The following is an 11,687-nucleotide window of genomic DNA, read 5'->3' on the forward strand; positions in this document are numbered from 1 at the left end:
ACACAGGCTGCTACTAAGAGAGACCAGAGGTGTAAAGACTCTTATAACCCACCCAATAGCTAGCATCTCCTTTTTTTCCTTAGAAACACAACATTAAGGCAAGGAGCGGTGGCTCATGCCTGTAATCCCAGAACTTTGGGAAGCCGAGGTGGGTGGATCACCTGAGATCAGGAGTTCGAGATCAGCCTGACCAACATGGTGAAACCCCATCTCTACTAAAAATACAAAATTATCAGGGTGTGGTGGTGAATGCCTGGGAATCCCAGCTACTTGGGAGGCTGAGGCAGGAGAATTGCTTGAAGCCAGGAGGTGGAGGTTGCAGTGAGCCGAGATCGTACCACTGCACTCCAGCCTAGGTGACAAGAGCAAAACTCCATCTCAAAAAAAAAAAAAGGAACATTAATTTTATTTAGCTGGGCAATGGCCCCCAAGTAAAACACTAGATTTCCCTGTCTCCTTTGCATGTAGGCATGTGACTAAGTTCTAAATAATGAGACATTAGCAGAAGTGTTCTGAGAGACTTCTGGGATTCAAGGGACCTAACTCAACAGGAAGTGAATTCTTTTGTTCCCCTCCTCCTTCCTGATGGCTGAAATGAAACATGATGGCTTCCCCTCCTCCTTCCTGATGGCTGAACTGAAACATGATGGCTAACGTGCAACACGATGGCTGACACTCAAATAGCTAGCTTGGAGAGCAGAGTCTACTCTATAGATGAGCAGTGCTTCCAAAGCTTTAAAGTGCATGCAAATCGCCTAGGGATCTTGTTAACACTGCAGACTGATTCAGTAGGTGTTGGATGTGTTTCCTACATTCCCTAGTTCTGTTCACAAAGGGAGCGTAGGTGCAGTGACCACCCTGATGTATAGGAGCACAGCTGACACCCAGATCTTGGCTTCCAAATGCCATATTGCACTAAAAGAAACCAGGGCTTCTTGCAAAAATGGGTAACCGCAGGGCAGGGTATTAGACAAGACTGGCACATCTTGTGCCATAAAGCCAGGAAGTAAGCTGGGCGCGGGGCTCACACCTGTAATCCCAACACTTTGGAAGGCTGAGGTAGGCTGATCACAAGGTCAGGAGTTCGAGACCAGCATGGCCAACAAGGTGAGGCCGAGGCAGAGAATCGCTTGAACCTGGGAGGCAGAAGTTGCAGTGAGCTGAGATCACACCACTGCACTCCAGCCTGGGTGACAGGGTGAGATTCCATTTCGAAAAATAAATAAATAAATACAATAAAATGAATAATAGGGACATGTCAAAAGGTCAAAGAAACCAACTTGAAGGATCTGCCACGAGTCACATCAGGGACAATCTAAGCACTAACATTAATAATGATAGTCATCGTTTCCTGCTGGGGAACCAAAGAAAACAGAAAAAAAATTTAAATAATGATAGTAATAGATTATAACTCATTGAGTAAAATAGGAAACCATAAACTCATACAGATACAAATAAATCAGTGAACACGTGGAATGTTTGATGGGCAAGGAAACATTTACATAGTTTCAAAATACCTCCCTACAACATAGTAATTATAAAGAGAAAAATAACAACTTTACAGTGGCAGATAACTTAATCAAATGCTCAAAACGAACGCCATTGGTAATGAGATAAAATAGAATCATAGGCCACCAGAGAGGATGTAATGAGGAGAGTGCAATGTCAATTCTGTGATATTTCCACCAAAAATGTATCATTTCAGTTTAATAATAAAGAGGTATCTGACAAATCCAGATTGAAAGCTATTCTAGAGAATAACTGGTCTATAATGTTCAAAAATGTCAAGGTCATGAAAATCAAGGATAGACTGAAGAACTGCTCCAAAGTAAATGAGCAATTCTTATGTTTTAGGCACGACAATAAAATGTAGCTCCCGATTTTGAACTAGATCCTTTTGCTACGGAGGACATTATTGAAGTAATCAAGGAACTTGAGTGGGGCGTGAGAATTCGATGGTGCTGATCGTTTCCATGGCAGTCTCATGGTTATGGAGAACGTCCTTGTTTCTAGGAAATAAATATGTGTTTGGGGTATGATGCATTAGGTTAGCAACTCTCAAATGGTTTAGAAAATAAATTTTTGTACTGTGTTTCCACCTTTTCCACAGCCTTTGTCACTGTTTCAAATTAAAAAAAATTAAATTCCATTATTTAAAAAAGCTTAGCACAAAAGCAAGACATTTTGATTCTGCTACTCTGTTGTAGGGGATGCGGAGGCTTGGGCGTGGATATCATTGTTTTGATTTGTTTAAAAATGTAAAATATTTCTTTAGGTACAATGGACTTAAGTTTCACTTCAGACCTAACTCGCCGTCTTGCCCCCCACCCCCCTCAATTATGAAGGACTTTTACTTTCTGCTGAATTCTGAGTTAGTTTTTTAAAGGAGTTACTAGTTTTAAAATAAGAGCAAGAACAAAACAATGAAGACACCTTTAAAAAATATGCTGTAACTGGGTTACCCTCTAAGGTTGTGCTGTTTAGTGCCTCTTCATACCTCACCTCCAAACAGTTAAAAATATTATTTTAAATTGTTAAAATTTAAAATATTAATATACTTAATATAATGAATTATAGCATAATTAAGTATAATATATAATTAAGTATAATATATAAATATAGTAAAATTAAGTATAATAAAATATACTTTAAATATTCAGTATAACATGTCCGGGGGCAGTGGCTCATGCCTGTAATCCCAGCATTTTGGGAGGCTGGGGTGGGTGGATCACTGGAGGCCAGGAGTTTGAGGCCAGCCTGACCAATATGGTGAAACCCCCTCTGTACTAAAAATATAAAAATTAGCTAGGCACGGTGGTCTGCGCCTGTAATCCCAGCTACAGAGGAGGCTGAAGCAGGAGAATCGCTTGAACCCGGGAGGTGGAGGTTGCAGTAAGCCAAGATTGTGCCACTGCACTTCAGTCTGGGCAACAGAGTGAGACTTTGTCTCAAAAAAAAAAAAAAAAATACACTGGACTTTATCCAAATTAAAACCTTCTGCTCATCAAAAGATGCCATGAAGAGAATGAATAGATAAGTTGTCTATTAGACATATAGAATGGGAGACTATATTCAAGACAGATGTACATGACAAAGGACTTGTATCCAGAACATATAAAGAAATTCTACATCTCAGCAATGAGGAGACAAAAACCCAATTAAAAATAATTGGGCAAAAGTCTTGAACAGACACTTCATAAGAGATATGAATGGCCAATATGCAAGAAAAAAAGTGCCCAGAATCCCTAGTCATCAGTAACAAGAACCTTTAAATTAAAAGAAGCTTAAGAGATATGTTGACCAACACAAATAACTAGAACTTATTTAAACCTTAATTCAGACAAACAACATGTAAAAAAATTATAAAACAACTGGAGATGTATGAACACTCACTGGATATTTTATATTAAGGTATTCTTGACAGGGTATGGTGGCTCACGCCTGTAATTCCAGCACTTTGGGACACTGAGGCAGGCTGATCACTTGAGGTCAGGAGTTTGAGACCATCATGGCCAACATGGTGAAACCCTGTCTCTACTAAAAATACAAAAATTAGCTGGCCATGGAGGCACACACCTGTAGTCTCAGCTAATCGGGAGGCAGAGGCAGGAGAATCGCTTGAACCCAGGAGGTGGAGGTTGCAGTGAGCTGAGATACTGCCACTGCACTCCAGCCTGTGTGACAGAGTGAGACTCTGTCTCAGAAAAAAAGGAGAAAGAGAGAGAAAAAGGAATTCTTATTCATTTATTTTAACTGGGATAATGGTATTGTGGCAGTAATTTTAAAGTCTTTATCTTTATATATACTTTGAAATAGTTACAGATAAAATGATATGAGGTTTGAAATTTGCTTCAGAATAATCTAGGGACATGTGAATTGGGGAAATGTAAATGAAAGAAAATGAACCAAATGTTGAGAGTTGTTGAAAGCAGGTGATAGGAACACCGGCTTTATTACATTACTTTATATACTTTCGTACACATTTGCAAGTTTCCAAAATAAAAAGAGAAAAGGGCAAAACAAACAAACAAACAAACAAAAAATTGAGAGGAGAAGCGAGAGAGGAGAGAGAAGGGAAAATAGAATAAGATCATTGAGTGTTAGATTGTAAGTTGATACCATTAAAAAATTGACAGACCAGATAATAAAAGGTTTAGTTAAAAAAAAAAAAAGGGCCAGGCGCGGTGGCTCATGCCTATAATCCCAGCACTTTGGGAGGCCAAGGCAGGGGGATCACGAGGTCACAAGTTCAAGACCAGCCTGGCCAACATGGTGAAACTCCATCTGTACTAAAAATACAAAAATTAGCCGGGCGTGGTGGCACATGCCTGTAATCCCAGCTACTTGGGAGGCTGAGGCAGAAGAATTGCTTAAACCCGGGAGGCGGAGGTTGCAGTGAGCAGAGATCATGCCATTGCACTCTAGCCTGGATGACAGAGCAAGATTCTGTCACGGAAACAAACAAACAAACAAACAAAAACAGGTGGGCTGGGCTCGGTAGTTCATGCTTGCAATCCTGGCACTTTGGGAGATTGAGGCAGGAGAGTTGCCTGAGCCCCAAAGTTCAAGACCAGTCTGGGCACCACAGTGAGACCTCATCTCTTCAAAAAATAAAAAATAAATTAGTCAAGCATGGTGATAAGTGGTTGTCTCAGCTACTTGGGAGGCTGAAGTGGGAGGATCACTTGAGCCTGGGAATTTGAGACTGAAGCGAGCAGTAATCACACCACTGCACTCCAGCCCAGGCAACACAGTGAGACCCCATCTCAAAAAAAAAAAAAAAAGTAACATAATTAGAACAAAAATGAAAACGTTCCTAAATACCAAAAGGAAAAATAGTAAAGAAGATGTACTACATAAAGAAAAACATAACATTACATATCTAGCAATAAGGTATTAAATGTGTCAAAGGACATGTTTAAAAGACACAATTCATAATGGATATGCATACATGAACATACATACACATATATTTTACTTTATTCAAAATATATATATTAGTACATATATTTATATGCACGTATCTCCTATATAAATTACGTGTGTGTGTGTAGGTATATAGAGATACATATCTCCATCCTAAAGCTGGCATCTTACGTAACAGTGAAATACTAAAGACTTTTCGACTAAGGTCAGAAACAAGACAAAGATTCCTACTGTCTCCACTACTTTATTTATTTATTTATTTATTTATTTATTTATTTATTTTTTGAGACAGAGTCTGGCTCTGTTGCCCAGGCTGAGTGCAGTGACGGGATATCGGCTCACTGCAACCTCCACCTCCCGGATTCAAGCAATTCTCCCACCTCAGCCTCCGAAGTAGCCGAGATTACAGGTACCTGCTACCACTCGCGGCTAATTTTTGTATTTTTAGTAGAGACGGGGGTTTCACCATGGTGGTCAAGCTGGTCTCAAACTCCTGACCTCAAGTGATCCGCACATCTAGGCCTCCCAAAGTGCTGAGATTACAGGTGTGAGCCACCATACCCGGCCCACTAGTATTTACACAACAGGTATTTGACCAATACAATTAGACAAAGCAAAGGCATAAAAATTAGAAGAAAAGAAGAAGTGAAAGTATCGCTATTTGTACATGACATGATAGCACACCTGAGACCCTGGGAAAAAATGATAAAATAAACTCAATTAAAAAAAAAATCAGTGTAGCAGTATATAAAAATAACATACAAAAATCAGAACAAGTAATGTTTTTTCATATACACAAGTAATAACCAGTTGGGATATATAATGGTGGAAGAAAAAACCCCATTTACAAAAGCAACAAAAAGCTAAAATAGAAATAAAACTTAACAAGAAATGTTCAAAACTTATATGAATGAAACTATGAAACACTCTTGAAAGACCTGAAAGTGAACTTAAACAAAAAGAAAGACTTCTGTTCTTGCCTAGGATATCTCAGCTTCATTAAGATTTCAATTCTAGGCGGGGTGTGGTAGCTCATCCCTATAATCCCAGCACTTTGAGAGGGAGGACAAGGTGGGAGGATCACTTGAGATCAGGAGTTCAAGACCAGCCTGGCTAACCTGGTGAAACTCTGTCTCTACTAAAAATACAAAACTTAGTTGGACATGGTGGCCCACACGCCTGTAGTCCCAGCTACTTGGGAGGCTGAGGCATGAGAATCGCTTGAACCTGGGAGGCAGAGGGCTGCAGTGAGCTGAGATCACACCACTGCACTCCAGACTGGGCAACAGAGTGAGGCTCAGTCTCAAAAAGAAAAAAAAAAGATTTCAATTCTAAGTCAATATATAAATTTAATGTGATCCAAATATAATTCTCAAAAGGTTTTTTTTTTTCTGGGAGATAGACAAATTGAAATGATCATATAGAAAAATAAATATGTGAGGATAGCTAGGAAAACTAAGAAGGAAGGGCTCTGAGGAGATACCAGTCCTGTAAGACATTAAACCACATTACAAAGCTGGTATGATAGAGTATGGTTGTGGAGCATGAATAGACAGACTAATGAAACAGAATAGGGAGCCCAGAAATAGACACAATTACAAATAGAAATTTAGTGTATGATAAAGGTGGTACCAGAAGTTACCAGGGAAAAGGTGGGCTTTTAAATAAATGATATTCAAACAACCAAACATGCCAAATCTGTCTGGCTTAGGGAGAAAAAGAGAAAGAAAAACAAAATACTGGACAGCCATTTGGGAAAAGGTAAAATTAGATCCATTCTTCACACGATCTTTTCACACAAGCATAAACTCCAAATAGATCAAAGATCTAAATGTAAAAAACGAAACTAAAAATAGTGGAAGAAAACGTGGGCAAATTTCTCCATAAAATGAGTGTAGGAAAAGTCTTTTTCATTATGACTCAAAATCTAAATGAAATGAAAGATTGATAAATTTGACTACATAAAAAAACTTTTGCATGACCAAAAAAATCACTGTAAATAAACTTAAAAGACAAAATACAAATTGGGAGGAAGTATTCCCGACATACATCACAGACAAATGGTTACTATCCCTGATACAGCACATAAAACTGTCTTTAAAATTGAGCAGGACAAAAAGTCCAAAAACCCAATAGCAAAATGGCCAAAAGGCATGAACAGACAATTCAAAAAGATATAAAAGTGGTCTACATATATATATGTGTGGGTCACACCTGTGGTCTCAGCTACTTGGGAGGCTGAGGTGGGAGAATGGCTTGAACCCAGGATGTTAATGTTGAGACTGCAGTGAGCCGCGTTTGCCCCACTGTACTCCAGCCTGCATGACAGACTCTGTCTCAAAAAAAGAAAAAGAAAAAAAGCATATATATATGTGTATATATATGCTCATATATATGTGTATATATATGCTCATATATATGTGTATATATATGCTCATATATATATATATACACACACACATATAAATGTTTAGCTTCACTCATAGTAAGAGAAATGCAGATTAAAATTACACTGGGCCAGGCACAGTGGTTCACGCCTGTAATCCTAGCACTTGGGAGGCCAAGGTAGGTGGATTGTTTAAGCCCAGGAGTTTGAGACCAGCATGCGCAACATGGTGAGACTCCCATCTCAACAAAAAATTTTAAAAAATTAGCCAGGCGTGGTGGCATACACCTGTGGTCCCAGCTACTCCAGAGGCTGAGGTGGGAGGATGGCTTGAACCCAGGAGGTTGAGGCTGCAGTGAGCTGTAATCACACTACTGCACTCCAGCCTGAGTGAGTGAGACACTGTCTTAAATAAATAAATAAATAAATAAACAAACAAACAAATAAATAAATAATAAAATTAGGCCAGGCACAGTGGCTCATACCTGGAATCCCAGCATTTTGGGAGGCTGAGGCAGGAGGATCCCTTGAGCCCAGTAGTTTGAGACCACTTTGAACAACATGGGGAAATCCTCTCTCTACAAAAAAAAAAAAAAAATTAAAAATTAGCCAGGCACAGTGGCACACACCTGTGGTGGCAGTTACTTGGGAGGCTGAGGTGGGAGAATTGCTTAAGCCCAGGAGACGGAGGCTGCAGTGAGCCTAGATTGCACCATTGCACTCCAGCCTGGGTGAGAGAGCGAGACTCCATCTCAAAAAAAAAAAAAAAAAATTGGAGGTTGGATTGAGATTGAGACTTATCAGCATGGACTTTTATAACTCTTAAATTTCCTAACTCTGAAAGGGCTTAGAAGCAATGTCAAATCAGTTGCAATGAGCACACCTAAAGCCTTATCTTGGTTTTTACTCCTTAGAGGAATGTCTGGTCCCAGGGCTGGGGTAAGGGAAGTACAAAATAAATCTCGAACATCTTGTTAAGCCAAGAAGTGAGAAAGTGTTCAAAACATGATGGGAGATTGTTATATGCACACAGGACCCAATTTGAACGGGCTACCACTGGCCAAGTGTGAGAAAATGTGAGCATCAAACTAAGAATATAATGGATTATAACTCTGGTTATAAAACAAGAATTCTTTAGGTCATACTGATAATCAATCAATCAATAAGTATGGGAGGTGCCCTTCCTTATACCAACTGATAACATGTGAAGGGAGTTATGAAATTGGAAAATCACCATTCTCAACCAACCTTATGAAATTGGAAAATCACCATTCTCAACCATCCTCGTAAAGGTTGGTCCAAGCAAGAATAATTAATGAATGCTAAATCTAGGGGGAAAGTTTGGTGAGGAACAGAATATTTAAATAGTTTCAAAGTGTCTCTCCACTTTGTAACTGCTAATTCGTTACAAAAGGTAAAATAGTAACTCTACAGTAGAGAAAACAGACATCACCTTAATCAAAATGATCACCAATGAGGAAGAGAGGAACAAAATGTGCCTCAGGATGTGATACACTGGAAAAAAATACATTATTTGGGTTGGAATAAGTTAGCTGAAATCTAATCTTTTTTTTTTTTTTTTTTTTTTTGAGACGGAGTCTTGCTCTGTCACCCAGGCTGGAGTGCAGTGGCCAGATCTCAGCTCACTGCAAGCTCCGCCTCCCAGGTTCACACCATTCTCCTGCCTCAGCCTCCCAAGTAGCTGGGACTACAGGCACCCGCCACCTCGCCCGGCTAGTTTTTTGTATTTTTTAGTAGAGACGGGGTTTCACCGTGTTAGCCAGGATGGTCTCGATCTCCTGACCTTGTGATCCGCCCGTCTCAGCCTCCCAAAGTGCTGGGATTACAGGCTTGAGCCACCGCGCCCGGCCTGCTGAAATCTAATCTTAAGGAAATGCATAACAAACTCAAACTGAAGAACATTTATAAAATAAGGATTGATTTAATGAAAGCTACTAAAAGGCTGAGGAACAGTTGCAGACTAAAAAAAAACAAAACAAACAAAAAACAACAAAATGCAAAACATCATCCTGGACTGGAGGGAAAAAAATTTCATGAACATTATCAGAGCAACTGAAGAAGTTGAGGTAAGAAGACTTATGATTTTTTCAATGTTAAATTCTTGAATGTAATAATTGGTGTATAGCTATATAAGAGAACACCTTTGTTCTCAGGAAATACACAAATAAGAAGAGCGGGCCAGGCGCAGTGGCTCATGCCTGTTATCCCAACACTTTGGGAGGCCAAGGTGGGAGAACTGCTTGAGCCCAGGAGTTCAAGACCAGCCTGGACAACATAGCAAGACCCCCATCTATAAATTATATATATAAAGAATTTTTTAAAGTAGTAAGAGGTAAAGGGAAATGATATATGCAACCTATTCTAAAATGGTTCAGAAAAAATATATATATATGCAGGAAATGAAAAAAAGAATATGTGGCAAAATGTTAAACACTGGTAAATCTGGGTAAAGGATATATGAAAATTCTGAATATTATTCTTGCAATTTTAAGCTTTAATTATTTCATTGAAAAGAAGTATGCCATGTCTCAAGTAATCATTTTCTAATTTTAGAAATTCATAACCTGAAGAAAAATGGTATCTCATGTTTGAACCATTCATTCAAGTATTTACTGAATTCATTCAACAAGTATTTACCGAATGTGCCAAGCAGTAAAGCGAGAGAGAATACCCCAGTCATGCCCCTACTCTTAAGTGCTCTTACAGAGATAGGCCTGGCTCTACATGCTTTTTCCATTTTGCTGGAGTCACCCCATCTAGGATTCAAACATCAGGGGTGGGTATCAATGCAAATTCCTGAATCATCGTCATTGTTTTTATCACTGTAGTTGTCATTAGCGTTGTAGTCTTTTTCTTCTTTAAATAGCAAAACCCCTTCCTAACGCCTGAGAAAAGGTGAATTAAGAGAAAGGAAATTATACGTAGCTTTGTTTTGAAGTCACAAAGTAGTAATAGCATACATTTCAAGACATTTCATTTTATGCAGACAGTAATTGTTCTCATTTTAAGACTTGCTCTGATTTTGCAGAGCTTTTGAAGACATTTTCCCCTTGTTTGGGAATCAATATGAAAACATTGATTGTCCTGCAATTATCAATGTTACATTGTCTCTGGAGTTTTTGGCCTTGTTTCAACGCAATAAATCAAGTTGTAGATTGCTGGTGGCCTTAGCAGAGCAATTATCACTGCAGCACACAATATCCAGCTTGCTGCCTTACTGTGATTCAGAGACCTAGTCACAAGCTTGTTTTTTGTCTAACAGCCAAGAACTAAAAACCCAAGTTTCCATCATCAATAGAAGGAATAAATTGTGATATATTCATACATGGAGTACTATGCGGCAACACAGGAGCTAACTACTGCTACATATAATATGGAGAAATCTCAGACATCATGTTGGACAAAAGCAGACAAGCACAATATGTATTTATTTACATGAAATTCAAAATAGCTACCACAAATATAGGACATAGGAAGAATGTCTACCTTTGGGGAAGGGGACAAATATTAACTGAGTAGGGGCCCAAGGGAACCCTCTGAGGTACTGGAAATGTTCTACATTTTTATATGAGTGATTACAGGATACAAACATTGGTCAGGGCCAGGCACGGTGGCTCACCCCTGTAATCCCAGCACTCTGGAAGGCCGAGGCGGGTGGATCACCTGAGGTTTGAGACCACCTGAGGAGTTTGAGACCAGCCTGACCAACATGGCAAAACCCGGTCTCCACTAAAAATATAAAAAATTAGCTGGGCGTGGTGGCGGGCGCCTGTAATCCCAGCTACTCGGAGGCTGAGGCAGGAGAATTGCTTGAACCCGGGAGGCAGAGGTTGCAGTGAGCCGAAATTGCGCCACTGCACTCCAGACTGGGTGACAGAGCAAGACTCTGTCTCAAAAAATAAAATACAATAGGCCAGGGGTGGTGGCTCATGCCTGTAATCTCAGCACCTTGGGAGGCCGAGGCGGGCGATCACCTGAGGTCAGGAGTTCGAGACCAGCCTGCCCAACATGACAAACCCCTTCTCTACTAAAAATATAAAAAATTAGCTGGGCGTGGTGGTGGGCGCCTGTAATCCCAGCTACTCAGGAGGCTGAGGCAGGAGAATCACTTGAACCCAAGAGGTGGAGGTTGCAGTGAGCCGAGGTCTCATCCCTGCACTCCAGCCTGGCGACAAGAGCGAAATTCCGTGTCAAAAAAAAAAAGAAATATGAAAAACAAAAATAAACATTGGTCAAAAATCATAAAGCCGTATCAATTGTACATAAATAACTCCATTAAAATATCATGCATAAAATCTGGGTGTAGTAAAAACAAAGAATAATATTTTTTTAAAACCCAAAGCAAGGCAAGGGG

General features: G+C 39.6%; 1 long non-coding RNA gene across 1 annotated transcript; it reads right to left on the reverse strand.

The window, feature by feature from the left end:
- Positions 1-1,460: 1,460 nt before the first annotated feature.
- Positions 1,461-11,162, reverse strand: LOC117079212. Its single transcript, XR_004435318.1, has 3 exons — positions 10,038-11,162; positions 7,798-7,890; positions 1,461-2,009 (listed from the first exon to the last, which is right to left on the reverse strand). It is a non-coding gene; the product is annotated as an uncharacterized LOC117079212 (long non-coding RNA).
- Between the last annotated feature and the right edge of the window lie 525 nt (positions 11,163-11,687).

The sequence above is a fragment of the Trachypithecus francoisi genome, unplaced genomic scaffold (assembly GCF_009764315.1).
Source record: "Trachypithecus francoisi isolate TF-2019V2 unplaced genomic scaffold, Tfra_2.0 Lachesis_group7, whole genome shotgun sequence".
NCBI lineage: Eukaryota > Metazoa > Chordata > Mammalia > Primates > Cercopithecidae > Trachypithecus > Trachypithecus francoisi.